Source organism: Capsicum annuum, unplaced genomic scaffold (genome assembly GCF_002878395.1).
Source record: "Capsicum annuum cultivar UCD-10X-F1 unplaced genomic scaffold, UCD10Xv1.1 ctg2654, whole genome shotgun sequence".
Lineage (NCBI taxonomy): Eukaryota > Viridiplantae > Streptophyta > Magnoliopsida > Solanales > Solanaceae > Capsicum > Capsicum annuum.
The window spans coordinates 81,782-97,189 of record NW_025832829.1 but is presented as its reverse complement, the minus strand read 5'-3'; the positions used below and the strand labels follow the sequence as shown (position 1 = coordinate 97,189).

The window sequence follows — 15,408 nt, the reverse complement described above, 5'->3', positions numbered from 1 at the left end:
AAAACAAATCAAACTACAACACGTCGTTTGGTTGGAAAATAATTATCCCGAGATTAGTTATCCCAAGATTACCCGGGATAACTTATTTTACCATTCATATAGGATAACTTATCCCAACACCAGTGGCGGATCTACCTTGTAATCAGGGGGTTCATCCGAACCTCCTTCGACAGAAAATTATACTATTTTTACACAGTTAAAAATATTTTTATGTATATATATAGTAGATGTTGAACCCCCTTCAACTAGTTCGTATGGTTACTTTTGAATCCCCTTAATGAAAATCCTTGCTCCGCCATTGCCCAGAGTATGCATCAAAATCAAAACCCTATTAAGATACATAAAAATAAATAGATGAGAATAGCAACAGAGCAAAAGAGAACTATATTTAAAGAATTGAACAAATGATCAAATCACCATAATGACCCCATCTTTAAGAATTCAGATCATATTAGTAATTACAATAATATTCACATTCGAAACAACAACAATCCCAGTGTGCTCAAAACTTACCCTACCTCTGAGAAGGTGGCGAGGTTGTCTCCGAAAAACCCTAGTCTGAGCAAACAGTGAAAAGATGCAATAGCAACAAATAAAAACAACTGCAAGATATTAAGAAGATATGAAACAACAGGTAGTGATAGAAATCTAAAAATACGGGGAAAAAATAAATAATACTTAAACTCAAAGAAAGGGCGCAAAGAAGGCCTAACTACTAACTAACCTTCTACCTTAATCCTCGACCTTCGCACCCTCCTAGTCCTCAATGAGCTAGAGATGTGTCATATCCTGCCTAATCATCTCACCCAATACTTCGTAGGCCTACGTCTACCCCTCCTCAAGCCTACTATGACCATCCTCTCGCACCTCTAATTGTGGCATCTAAACCTGTCTCTTCACATGCCCTAACCATCTCAATGTCAATTCCCACATATAATCAAGTTGATACTACTTCTAATCATCTACATATTTACATGGGATTTGTTCCACTATTTTTTATTTTTCACACATATCACCATTCTACCAAACTCATCCCCCAAGCAAACAACAAATAAAATAACTCATACAACTTTCTTTTGCTAATCTTCACTAACGGTGAGACAGAAGAACATATTTGTATTGTTAACATAAGCATCTATGTTGCAGGAAAAACACAAGGTCGCCAGTCAGAGTAACTCTGAACTGGATAAAAGATGTGTAAGTAACTTGGTAGTGAATCCCTTGAAAAGATACTAACTAAGGATGTAAGTACATATAGTTACTATTCTTAGAGCATGTCAGTTATTTTCAAGTACAGAGTATAAAAATTGGAAGTCTCAGCAAATTAAGAACACGTTTCAGGAGGAGCATCAGCTATGGGAAAATTGCAACTTGAACAATCTCAATTACATGATGCAATGGTATCTCCTAGTTAGAAACACACAATCTAATTAAATTCCAGGACTAATTCAATATTTATCTCAATTTCTTGAAGCAAATACAAATCATTCATAACAAGTACCAAATCTAAGGCACTGTGTGTATGTATATAAAAGTAAATAATCTGCTGCAAATTTGTTTATTTTGGATAAGGAAAAGGAAGGGTAGTAACGAACATACATCGCTGTCGCGTATCTGTTGATAATACTTTATGAATACGTCCTTATTTGGCCAAGTTTCCCAATCATCCAAATCATAGTCAGGGGGCAACTCTTCCTTGCCACTTTTGCCTCCATCCTCAACCTTCAAATCACATCATTTCTCATCCTTAACCTTCGAAATAGGTCCTTTCAAAACAGATACTTTCTTATCCTCAACCTTCAAAGCAGATACTTACTCATCCTCAACAACCTTCAAAGCAGATATATTCTCATCCTCAACCTTCAAAGAAGATACTTTCTCATCCTCAACAACTTTCAAAGAAGATACTTTCTCATCCTCAACCTTCAAAGCAGATACTTTCTCATCCTAAACAACTTTCAGAGCAGATACTTTCTTATCCTCAACCTTCAAAGCAGATAATTTCTCATCCTCAACAACCTTCAAAGCAGATACATTCTCATCCTCAACCTTCAAAGAAGATACTTTCTCATCCTCAACAACCTTCAAAGCAGATACTTTCTCATCCTCAACCTTCAAAGCAGATACGTTCTTATCCTCAACAACCTTCAAAGCAGATACATTCTGATGCAAGTTCATGGTATTCAATTCGTGTATGTAGCTGATGAGCTAAGCTGGAAATCAAGGAATTAAGTAGGCAAGCAGTAAAATAGCTAGGCAGTTATATTTTGAATTCTGTTATTAGTGTAACTGCTAACACTATAGCAATGACAGTTATTTCCATTCTTTTGTTAAGGTAGTTAGTAGTAATTCCATTCCAATTTCAGTATATAAGCTGTAATGTAAGATACACATACTCATTACTGATCATATCAATACAGTTCACTCTTTTATTCCTTCAACTCTCATCCATTAACTGTCATCTCGAATTAAATCTCTGAGTTAGTTTTCCCTTTTTCTCGAAGTTTCCTTCTGAAATTAAATAAATCTTTTTTTGAGTGCATCAAGTGGTATCAAAGCCATCACTCCTTGGTGTGTCAATGGCAAGAATCAAGACTCAAGATAGACAAGATTGACCTATAGAAAAAACGAATGACAGGTTCCAACAAATCCAAGAGCAATTGCAAAAAATAATGGATGGAATGGCCAATATCAATAATTGTAGTCTTCAAAATGAGAAGGTGTTACAGGAACTTAGAGGAGTGGTTGGAACTATGAATTTCAAAGAAAAGGAGAGAGTCGAGTATTCTAATAGTGGAGAAGGTTCCAATGCTGGAATTCAAGAAGGAAGAAAGCATAATGATGATATGCAGGAAGTAAGAATGAGAGAAGGAAATGGGTGTAGAGTTAATTTCTTCTCTCGATATTCTAGATTAGAATTTCCAAAATTTTTGGGGTTAGATTTGCGTACATGGTTGTACAAGGTTGATCAACTTTTTTCAATAGATAAAATTCTATTCAATCAAAGAGTAAAGGTTGCATCTGTGCATTTGGAGGGTGATGCTATTGCATTGCATAGGGCATTTATTAAGTCCAGGAATTCAGTGGTAGAACCTACTTGGACTGAGTACATTCTTGCCCTTAATGAAAGATTTGGGGATAACTTTTAAGATCCCATGGAAGCCTTAAAGAATTTGAAGCAAACGGGTAGAGTAAGAGAGTATCAAGCAGAGTTTGATAGGCTTTTAACTGGTGTAAACTTGTCGAGTGAGAATGAGATCAGTTGTTACTTGGGTGGATTGAAGTTAGAGATGAATAAGGCAGTCAGAATTCAGAACCCCAAAACACTGATGCAGGCTTACAAAATTTCTAGGTTACAGGAGAAAGTTTTTGAGGCACAAGATAAAACATGGAGTCTGAGAGCTAATTGGCCACAAGTTGCTTTGCTTCCTACTCCAGTTAACAATAAGATTCCCAATTTTTAGAAGAATTTCACACCAAATCCAACATTTAAGAAGACTATTGATGTAGGTAACAATAAGAATAACCATCACAATACAGTTACTGGAGGAAGAAGATTAACTTCTGCTGAAATGAATGAGAAGAGGGCTAAAGAATTATGTTTCTTATGTGATGAAAAATATACTATGGGGCATGCCTGCAAGGCTAAGAAACAGTTATATTTGATAGATGTAGTCGAGGAGAAAGAAATAGTAGAAGAGGTGGAATTAATCCAAGAGCAAGAACATCAGGATGCCACTCATGAATTCATGACAATTTCACTTCAAGCTTTTACTGGTGTTACGGGTTATCAGACTCTGAGGGTGACTGGTTACCATGAAAAAAGACCTTTGAAAGTCCTGATTGATACTGGTAGTACACATAATTTCATAGACCAAGAAGTGGCCAAGAAATTAGGTTGTAAGGCTGAGCCTATAACTGAGCAGTCTGTGTGTGTTGCTGATGGAAAAAAAGTGCAGACTACTTATGTGTGCAAAAACCTGTAGTGGTTATTACAAGGAACAACTTTCGCTTCTGATTTTTTGTTACTACCTTTGGGTAATGTGGATATAGTTTTGGGGGTGCACTAGTTAAATACCCTGGGCAGAATATTGTTTGATTTTAAGCATAGAACTATTGAGTTTTTGTACAAAGGAAAGAAACATGTGTTAAGAGGAGCAACTAGCTTGATCAAAACTTCTAAATCCAAGGCATGGGAGAAGCTAGAAGGGAGTGAATCTCAATTTTTCATGATGACTTTAGCACCAGATATTGTAGAGACTGTTCAGTGTTTCAACATTCAAGCCAGTCAAGGTAATGATCTACCATTAGTATTGAAGTCCTTGTTGGATCATTATTCCTGCCTATTTGAAGTGCCCACAACATTACCACCTTACATAGATGTTTTTGACCACAAAATTCCACTAATTGAGGCATCTAACCCTGTTAGTCAAAGACCCTATAGATACCCTGCATTTAAGAAAGATATTATAGAAAAATTGGTACTGGAAATGCTGGATCAAGGTATAATTCAGAACAGTACTAGCCCTTATGCCTCTCCTATAGTCTTGGTAGGGAAGAAAGATGGTATTTGGAGGTTGTGTGTGGACTACAGAAGCTTGAATCAGATGACTATAAAGGATAAGTTCCCAATTCCCATAATAGAGGACTTACTTGATGAGTTAGGAGGAGCTATGATTTTTTCAAAAATAGACTTAAGGGCAGGGTATCACCAACTGAGAATGTCAAAAAAAGATGCATACAAAACAGCCTTCAAGACTCATGAAGGGCACTATGAGTTTTTGGTAATGACACTTGGCTTAACCAATGCTCCTTCATCATTTCAAGGACTCATTAATGTTGTTTTTAAACCACTACTAAGGAAATCAGTCTTGATCTTTTTGATGATATATTAATCTATAGCAAGAGTTTGTCTAATCATGTGCAACATGTTGAAGCTGTGTTTGTTCTAATGAAGCAACATCAACTGTATGCTAAAATTTCTAAGTGTGCTTTTAGAGTAGAAAGGGTTGAATATCTGGGACATTATATTAGTGTTGCTGGTGTTTCAACTGACCCAAAAAAAATCTCAACTATGCAAAATTGGCCCATTCCTATCAATCTCAAACAATTGAGAGGATTTTTAGGATTGGCTAGTTATTATAGGAGGTTCATAAAAGGATTTGGGACAATTTGCAGACCATTTCAGGACCTATTAAAGAAGGAAGGGTTCTATTGGTCAAATCTAGCTATGCAAGCTTTCCAAACCTTGAAGCAAGCCTTGATTTATGAACCTATCTTAGCATTGCCTAACTACTCTCAGATCTTTATTGTTGAAAATGATGCTAGCGGCAAAGGAAATGGTGTTGTTCTAATGCAGTTGGGACATCCTATTGCTTATATAATCAAATCATTGGCTCCCAAATATTAGATTCTATCTGTTTATGACAGAGAGCTTTTAGCACTTCTCCTTGTTGTTACAAAATGGTCACATTACTTATTGAATACTCACTTTATGGTGAAAACTAACCAAAAGCCTTGAAACACCTCTTAGAGAAACAGATTCATACAGACTTCCAAGTGGCATGTATCTCAAAATTAATGGCTTTTGACTTCTCAATTGAATATAAAAAGGGTTCAGAGAATAAGGCCACAGATGCTCTTTCTAGAATGCCTGATGCAGAAGTTTTAGCCATATCCCTACTCACACCACATGATGATTTGTATAAAGAAATTAAGGAGTCTTGGAGTACTGATTCTGCATTACAGTTGGTGATTAAGAAACTTCAGACTCAAAACTTTAAGTCATACACTTAGTGTAATGATCAATTAAGGTGGAAGGGTAGACTAATGGTGGGAGATGATCCACAACTTTGAAGAACTATTATCGAACTTTGGCATAGCAGTCCTCAAGGGGGACATTCTGGTATGGATGCTACCATTTGGAGGTTATAATCATTATTTCATTGGAAATCACTCATCTCAGATGTTAGAATTTTTATTAACCAATGTGACATTTTCCAAAGACACAAGTATGATGTTGCAGCTTCTCCAGGTTATCTTCAGCCCCTCCCTATACTTGAAGGTATTTGGACTGATATATGTCTTGACTTTATAGAAGGCCTTCCAAAGTCCTGGGGAAAAGATGTTATATTAGTAGTGGTGGATAGATTGAGTAAGTATGCTCATTTCTTGAGTTTGCAGCATCCATATATAGTTCATTCAGTAGCTAAAAGTTTCTTAGATGGAGTCTTTAAACTACATGGAATGCCTGTTACTATGACTAGTGATAGAGATCTTGTATTTTTTAGTTCTTTTTGGCAAGAATTATTCACACTTCAAGGTGTGCACCTCCAAAGATCAACAGCTTATCATCCTCAAACAGATGGCCAAACTGAAGTGGTAAGCAGAACCTTGGAAACTTACTTGAGGTGTTTTTGTTTAGATTGTCCCAAGGATTGGATTACTTATTTACCACTATCTAAATGATGGTATGATACTACCTACCATTCCACTATCAAATGCACTCCTTATGAGGTACTTTATGGGCAGAAACCTCCTGTGCATTTGCCCTACCTGGTTGGAGAAAGTGCAGTTGAGATGGTGGACAGAGATCTTGCAGCTAGAGAGGCTATCATCCAGTTAATCAAGTTTCACATTGCTAGAGCTCAACAAAGAATGAAAGACACTGATAAAAATATATCTGATAGGTCCTTTGAAGTTGGTGACTGGGTCTATTTGAAATTGCAGCCTTATAGACAGGTTTCAGTTGCCTCTAGGCCTTTTAACAAGCTGGCAGTCAAGTATTATGGACCCTATGTAGTTGAGGCTAAGATTGGAGCTGTTGCTTATAGAATTTTGCTTCCTTCTAATGTACTTATTCATCCCACATTCCATGTGTCATAGTTGAAAAGGTGTCATGTTGTGCCTAATAGCATTTCTCATCCTTCTATTCTCCACCTCTCAAGTCCTCGCTGTCCTTTACCTGAGGCTATTCCTGATAGAAGGATGGTAAAGAAGGGTAACAAGGCTACCACTCAAGTTCTCATCAAGTGGACTGATATAGACGTTGCACAGGCTACATGGGAATTCTTGTCTGAAGTTCAAACCAGATTTCCTTCCTTTCATTCTTGAGGTCAAGAATGTTCTTTAGAGGGGGGTATTGATGCAAGTTCATGGTGTTCAATTCGTGTATGAAGCTGATGAGTTGATCTGGCAATCAAGGAATTAAGTAGGCAAGTAGTAAATAGCTAGGCAGTTACAGTTTGAATTCTGTTATTAGGGTAACTGCTAACACTGTAGCAATGACAGTTATTTCCATTTTTCTGTTAAGGTAGTTAGTCATAATTCCATTCCAATTTCAGTATATAAGCTGCAATGTAAGATACACATACTCATTATTGATCATATCAATACAGTTCACTCTCTTATTCTTTCAACTCTCATCCATTACCTGTCATCTTGGATTAAATCCCTGAGTCAGTTTTCCCTTTTTCTCAAGGTTTCCTTCTGAAATTGAATAAATCTTTTTTTGAGTGCATCACATTCTCATCACCATCCAATTTCTCCTTTTCACCCTCCAACACAGCTCCAAATTCACTCGGCGTCGACATTATTGTAGCTGAAACCCTAAACCATAAATAAAATTAAATAATTAATTTTATTTTAGTATGTTTTAAGACTTTTGATGTCGTTAGATATTGTAATCTATAATATTTTTTCGTCATTGTAATTTAATATTTTAAGATGTTTGCTATTATAATTTATAATGTTTTTATGTTCAAACTTTTGTGATATTGATATTCATTTATATTTTAAAAGTAATTTAATTTTTTAATTATTATGATTTATAATAATTTTTGTTTCTATTTTAATTTAAGCGACACTGATATAATTTCAATGTCAATCAAATATCACTATTACAACAACAACATACCGAGTGTATTCCCACATAATGAGGTCTGGAGAGGGTAGAATATACACAAATCATACCACCACCTCAGGTGAAGTAGAAAGGTTGTTTTCGATAGAACCTCGGCTTAGGACCGATAACAATTTAACAAACACAAAATATAAATGCATATAAATTTACACAGTAAGAAAAATAAACTAAGACAATCAAATATCACGATTGAAGTAGTGAAATCGGCACGTCTTGAATGACTTAAAATAACTAATTAGAAGTATATAGCAAAATTGTTTTAAAAAATACTTGTGCAATATTTTAAGTGGGCTTCATATAAGATGTCAATCTAATTTAAAACATCAAGAGTTAATTTATCATTTTATGTTTATTTTATATTTTTTTATTAAATGTTATTAATTTTTTAATACTTAGATGACTTATAATAATTACTTAGGGGTGATAGAGTAAAATTATGGTTGAAACAGTTAAAGCAGACATGTCATAAATATATATTTTATTTATTTTAGATTAAATTTAATTATTTTGCTGATCTTAATTGTATATAATAATTAATTAGGGGTGATATAGTAAAATCACAGAGCAAGCAGATAGCTGGAAGCAGGCATGACAACCATCAGTTGCCTGGTTCCAATAGCTACTACTCACACTTATATATAGTACTAGTTACTAATAGCCTGTGCAAGGCACGGGCCCAAACAATATTTTTTAAAAAAATTATTTTAATTATTGTAATTTATAATTTTTTTTACATACTTTTTAAAAATAGATAACATTATTTTTTTCAGATATCTTAAGTTATTAACTATTGTAATTTATAATAATTTATATGTAATTTTTAAATAATATATATCGTTGTCCTGGTCCAAATTTTTGTGGCATTGATAGTCAGTTACATTTTTTAAATAATTTAAGTTTTAAATTATTGTGATGTATAATATTTTTTTCTTTTAATTCAAGTTAAGTGTCATAATGCTTAGATAACCATAATAATTAATTATGGGTGATACAGTAAAGTTACGATTAAAGCAGCGAACCAGACATGTCTTAATGATTCACAACAACTAATAAGAAGTGATATAGTAAAATTATTATACAAAATACTTGTGAAATTTTTTTGAAGTGGACCTCGTATAAGACGTCAAGTTAATTTAAAACCTGAAGAGTTGACTTATTATGTTATATTTATTTTATATTTTTTTATAAAATATTATTAATTGAGACAATGCTTAAATGGTCATAATAATTAATTAGGAGTGACATAATGAAATCACGATTAAAACAGCGAACCAGACATGTCTAATTAGAAGTGATATAACAAAATATTATAAAAAAAACCCGTGGGGAAAAATTAAATGGGACTCATATATAACGTCAAGTAATTTAACATCAAATATTATTAATTCTTTAATACGTAGATAAATTTATAATAATTTTTTAGTATTTAAATGACCTATAATAATTAACTATGGGTGATATAGTCAAATTATGGGTGAAGCAGCTAAAGCAGACATGTCATAAATATTTATTTTACCTTTTTATCAAATATTATTAATTTTCTAACACATAAATAATTTATAATAATTAATTAGAGATGACTTAGTAAAATCACGAAGGAAGCAGCTCATGAAGCGGGCAGGAGAAGCAAGCATGTTGACGAATATAACAAAATTACTATACAAAAATATTTGCTAAAAAATTAAATGAGCCTTATATAAAACGTCAAGTAAATTTAACACTAAATATTATTAATTTTTTAATACTTAGATTACTTATAACAATTTTTTTATATTATTTTTTTAATATTTAGATGACTTATAATAATTAACTATGGGTGATGTAGTCAAATTATGGGTGAAGCAGCTGAAGCAGACATGTCATAAATATCTATTTTACTTTTTTATTAAATATTATTAATTTTCTAATACATACATAAAATTATAGTAATTAATTAGAAATGACATAATAAAAGCAGCTCAGGAAGCAGGCATGTTGACGGAGACCTGCTTGTTTCTCTTTCTCCCCCTCCCCTTTATCTATATCTATAATCTATATTTCTATCTATATCTATATCTATAATCTATATATATAAAGAGACATAACATATGAACTACCGTCAGACTTATAAGATATACTTCAGCCCCAAGCGGAGGGAGGTTGAGCGCCATGTTCGCCAGGATCAATGTTGGATGTTTTGTATTTACAGGCTCTATCCTATCTACTCTCATCACTGACAACAAAAGTGGTTACTAGTAAATGCCTTCTATTTTTGGGTATTCATGGGTGTAGCGCATATTTTTTATGTGCTTCAAGAAATTCCAAGATCTTATACCCGAATTTCTTCCACTGGACGAAATAACCATCGTAATCCTTTGATATGTCTAATATACTACTACCAAAGCTCTGTATGAGACTAGTGTGGTCTCCATCCTTTTTTCTCCATGTTGCCTCCATTTTTGGGCTAATTCCATCTGGTAAATTATTTTTTGGAAGTAATTCTTCAGCTCACCGATAAGTATTACACTCTCTGAAAAGCCAAAATGTCTCAAGTAGGCAGGTGAGGAGCCTTCGGCACCTCTAATCAAATTAGTGCGCATCATATCATTTATAACCACTAGCGGGGATCCCAATTCTATAAGTGCTTCACCATAAAGAGAATAGAGTTCAAGGCTATACTGAGGTGTAGTTAGAAAGTTATCCTGTACTGTATGTATTGGTCCTCCTGCTCACAGCATTTTCTCTACTCCAAGCATCTCAATATAGGCATACTTCTGATGGATGAAGTTGACGAAGGTTGATACCTCTGTCTTCCTATGATCATTATTATCGGTAGGAACTCTAAGACTTATTTGTCTCATTTTATGATTGCAATCATAAACTGTGATTTTGATGACATCATTCTTCATATAATCTTGTGATGTATGAAAGTAGGGATGAACATAATAAACAGATAAACCCTTAGCGGCGGCAAACCACCCAACATTTCTGATCAAGCTGGTTATGGTTAGGCTGTCCATGTTTTTGTATTTCTCCTTCCAGACTTTAGAGCAAAGTGAGGCTAGTAAGTGATTATCCTTAAAATTGATGTGCTGAGACAAGGCTTTATGTATATCGGAGCTTGTGCTCATGAGTTCTTTTCCATAAATAATGGGCATAAAAATACTTTTCACGAGCTTCCAATCCATCTTCCTAACCACTAGTAGTGATAGACTACTATTATTACCAAGTTCTCTTACGAGTTCGAAAAGGATATTCGTATCAACATCTTGGATTTTCTTATCTTGGGAAGGCAAGAGATTCGTGTTCTTCGCCATATCTTCATCCAACAAAAAATAGCTCATAATCTTGAAAGCGTTTTCGAACGCGTCTTTGGTAACTCGGAACCCTTCTATTTTTTTATTACTCATTATTATTTTTGAGGCAAGGTACTAAAAGGGGTGCCGCGCATTTTGACCAAACTGAATATCGTAATTCAAATCCAGATCCAGCTTATCGGCCTCTTCCATAAGAACACCAAAATACATTAGTCCATTCTCTATGCTGGAGTAAGACTTATAGTGGTATAAAAAGGCCCCCATAACCTCCTAATCGTTAGCCATCTTTTCATGATTGCAAAATGACATAAATTTAATATGACTTCTTGATAGATCACGTTCATGGAAATACAGGAGCCCGCAGCGGTAGATTCTCCCCCTGAAGTCGATAAAAGATAGGCAAATAGATTTTCTAGCCCTTGTAGGCATTTGCAAGCTTGAGCATACTCCACTCATAACGGAGTGTTGTACTTGCTTTGTTAACTGAGTTGCCAATTCTCTAATCCCCCTATTTTTCAAAAGTATCTGTATCAATGAGATGACTCTCTCTAATCTCTTTGTATAGATCAGTTATATTTATATCCGTAAGATAAATGGTAGGAGATAGTCGTTATCAATAAAATCTTTCCCTCTATCTTCAATATATTTCAAGACATCGCTATTGATTTCAAATGTCTAGTTTTGATGCGTATTCATTACTCTGCATAAACTATCACTATCTTTTATTTGAGTTAGAAAATGATGTATGTCACCCGTAAGAAAGCTGTAGTTTGTACCACTAGAACGCTCACTTAAGTAACCCCCTTCTAGAGTGCACAGGTCTATTACCGGACCATTGTCGACGACCCTTCATTCAAGAGGTTTTCTCACCATAGGCAAGTTCATCCTGATTGCGAGCTTGGTTGGATTGAATTTGCATTGCACATATGTTTTTCTATGTACATAATAGAAATCTTTATTACCCGTTTTGTTCTATTTTGCACGTGGTGGATGATCTTCAAGATCTATCTCTAAAACAATCGTACCTCTACTAACCATGAGTTGGAGTAGGGCAGATCCGAGAGGGAACATAGGATTTTTCTTTCTTTGACCAACCCCTTTATTTTCTCTAGTTATTATGAAGAATGCCAGCCTCCTTATTGTTGACTCTAGATGTTCAATGAAAGTGGATGCAAGAACATGCGCACGCTCATCGAGTGTCTAAATAAGACACATAGTATATGAAAAACTATAAACTTGAGCGCATATTGACCAAAGACATTTAACATCAATTCAGAATTTTCCCCTATCCCATATTTCTCTACCCCCCCCCCCCCCCCCCCCCCCCCCTATAGAATCGGGGAGGGGCCTCTTCTTTTACAGCTACTTAAAAAGGCACATAACCCTTAATCCTAACCTCATACAATAACCTACAACAATGCATGACAATTCACTCCATCTCATTTCGATTGGGATAACACCCACTGCTAAAACGAAGGACAACATAATAGCCTTGAGAAAAGGTCCATTAGCCGGAATAGGAAATTCAAATAAAGGCAGGAAATTCAAATAAAGGCTTTTCACTAATAGCATTGTTTACAGGTTGGGTAAAATTTCCAGTTTAGAGAAATTTGACAACTTGAAAACCGGTATAGTTTTGAACAAAGAACTATCGAGGGTTCGAATCCCTCTCTTTCTTTTTTTGCTAATTAAATAGATTTTTTTTATTTAGTGGTTTTGCCCAATCTGTTATCCGAAAAAAAGGGAATGGCTCAGCTATCCCACCTAGCCAAACCAGAAAAATACATTTGATATAAAGTTGTGTAAAGCCCAGTGAAATTATTAAGAATTTGAACAATAAAAAGCACAGAAGAATGAAAACCACAAATGCAACAACAGTAACAAGTGCAAACATAAAAGTGCAAGATGAACCATACAAGCTCGACCACAAAAAGGAGAAAATAGCCTTAATCTCTATTATTTCTGATTAAGAACGATATATTATCTCCTTTCCTTGCCCTTCTTGATGACGTGCAACACCAACTTACACTCTTTTTCTCATTAAACATGAACCATATACTATACCATGACCAAAGTTTAGGAAAAAATGTTGTTAAAGGTTTCAATCTGGAAAATGGATAGTAACATAGCCAAGGATGAATTATCGATTATCCATTTTTGTGCACCAATAAGAATGCATTTGCAATGCAGCCTGTGTTGGCACCGCCACCATGGATAACATAAGCATGCTGTCAGGTTTCAATATGCATAAAGTTTTCAGCTTCCTTTATGTTAGCACCTATGTGAAAAAGGAAGCCAGAGACTCTGAACTCTGGTTGTTGGAACATGTGATCGCCATTGAAGATGCTTGTCACATCAAAACTAAATTGGGTGAAATTCCCCCAACTACCACTCTCTGAGTGTTGAACCATGTAACTAGATATGTTGTCACCTACCCAATGATTAAAGATATTTCTATCGCTATTTGGAGATGAAGGCTTGGATTGTTGCATATTCTTTTTGTCCAAAAAACACCCTCCAGAACCCCTGGCTCTCTTTATTGTGTGATGATGTCGAGACTTGTAAAGATATGGATTTCTACTTTTGACAAGATTATTTTAAACCTAACACGTGGCACAGACTTGTCGCTTTTTGAGGATAGCACTGTATTATTTTGCATTTACATAAACAGGAAAATCTCTGCTTATTTAAGAGGAAGTGCGACTCTTGTGGAGATGACACCTACCATTTAAGGATAAATGATGGCATTTGATCCATAAGTAGCTACGAGACTTCAAAAGTAAGTGTCAGCCCAAGGTTAGGATAAGCAAGTCGTTGGATGATCATGATTCATTTGCGGCTGAGGAAGAGTGTTGGTGGCACTTTCTCCTGATAGTTATGCCTTTGTTCCACTCTCTACTTGCATATCTAAAATTCCACATCAATCTGGATGAGCTGTAAAATTTCATAAGACGATCTTTCTTTTTCCCATTGTGGCCTCCACATGATTAGATTGACCAGTTGACAGAGTAGAAGTTAAATCCTGATCTTGGAACTCGGATTTTGATTTCCTGATATCAGAGTGATATTTTAATACAGATTCCACTCCAGTGTTCTTAGAGGGAGCATGTTCTAGTTGGTCACTAGAGTTCCACAAAGATAAGCAACTCACAAATAAAGGAGCAAAAGATTGACCTTCTTATCCATGGCCACCTTTCTTCGAGAAACTTAGCATCCCCTTTGAAACCGGTGCTCTAGAAGCTTTAGACCAAATATACAGAAAACCTTAATGTTACCGTAATACATTAAAGCTCTCTACACTGGAGTTACCTTTTGCTTTGGGTAATGAATAACTTCAGAAATATCTGGTGTGCTTTGGCTTTTGTGCTATTTTTTCTCATCGAAAAACTACTACTATATTACCTATGGAGTACTATATACTAGTATTTCCTTTGCTTTCCCCAATTCTTATATACAAAGTTGTCCATAAAATAGAAAAGAAAAAAAACAGACCATCCCTTCAGTCATCACATGTAATACAAACCCTCTCTTCCCTCACCACATCCACCTTTGTTTTCTTATGGGCATGTTCTTGATTTTTGATCAGCCACCTAACCTAATTATTATTACCATTTATGACTTTGAAGTAGGAATTTGGAATGATGCTACTCCTTTTCTTTTATATATATAAGTGAATAGATCTTTGTGATTCAATCGATTTGATTCTCATTCGCACCCTTGGCGAACTCTCTTTAAGGACAGAAGCGCATCCAAACCTCGTTCTTTTGTATTATTTGTTGGAATAGATAATACATATATGATCAGGTGTATATGTAGGTAAGAACTACTTAGAGTTGGACACAAAAGGCCTAATTCAAATTGAAATGGTACAAAAGGTATCTCTATCATAGTATGGTATAATGAATTCATTGTATGGTACTTTTGTTGTACCATACTATGATAATGATAATGAAAGGTATCTCTAACATAATAATGTGGCCTGAAAGTACCATACTCGATGGATGGATTATTACTTTTAGGCCACATTATCATGTTAGAGATAAGTTGTATAAGTACTTATAAGCACGTGGGAATGTATCTCTTCTATACCAATGCTCCACATAATTTTTTGATTCATGCCCAATGTGATACAAGGAGCAAACTACATGTTTGCAAGGTATACCCCTCAATTTCCACAATTGGCAGGTACAT

General features: G+C 34.9%; 1 pseudogene; it reads right to left on the bottom strand.

Moving 5' to 3' along the window:
- Nucleotides 1–13,448: 13,448 nt before the first annotated feature.
- On the bottom strand, nt 13,449–14,431 carry LOC124890884 (annotated as a pseudogene).
- Between the last annotated feature and the right edge of the window lie 977 nt (nt 14,432–15,408).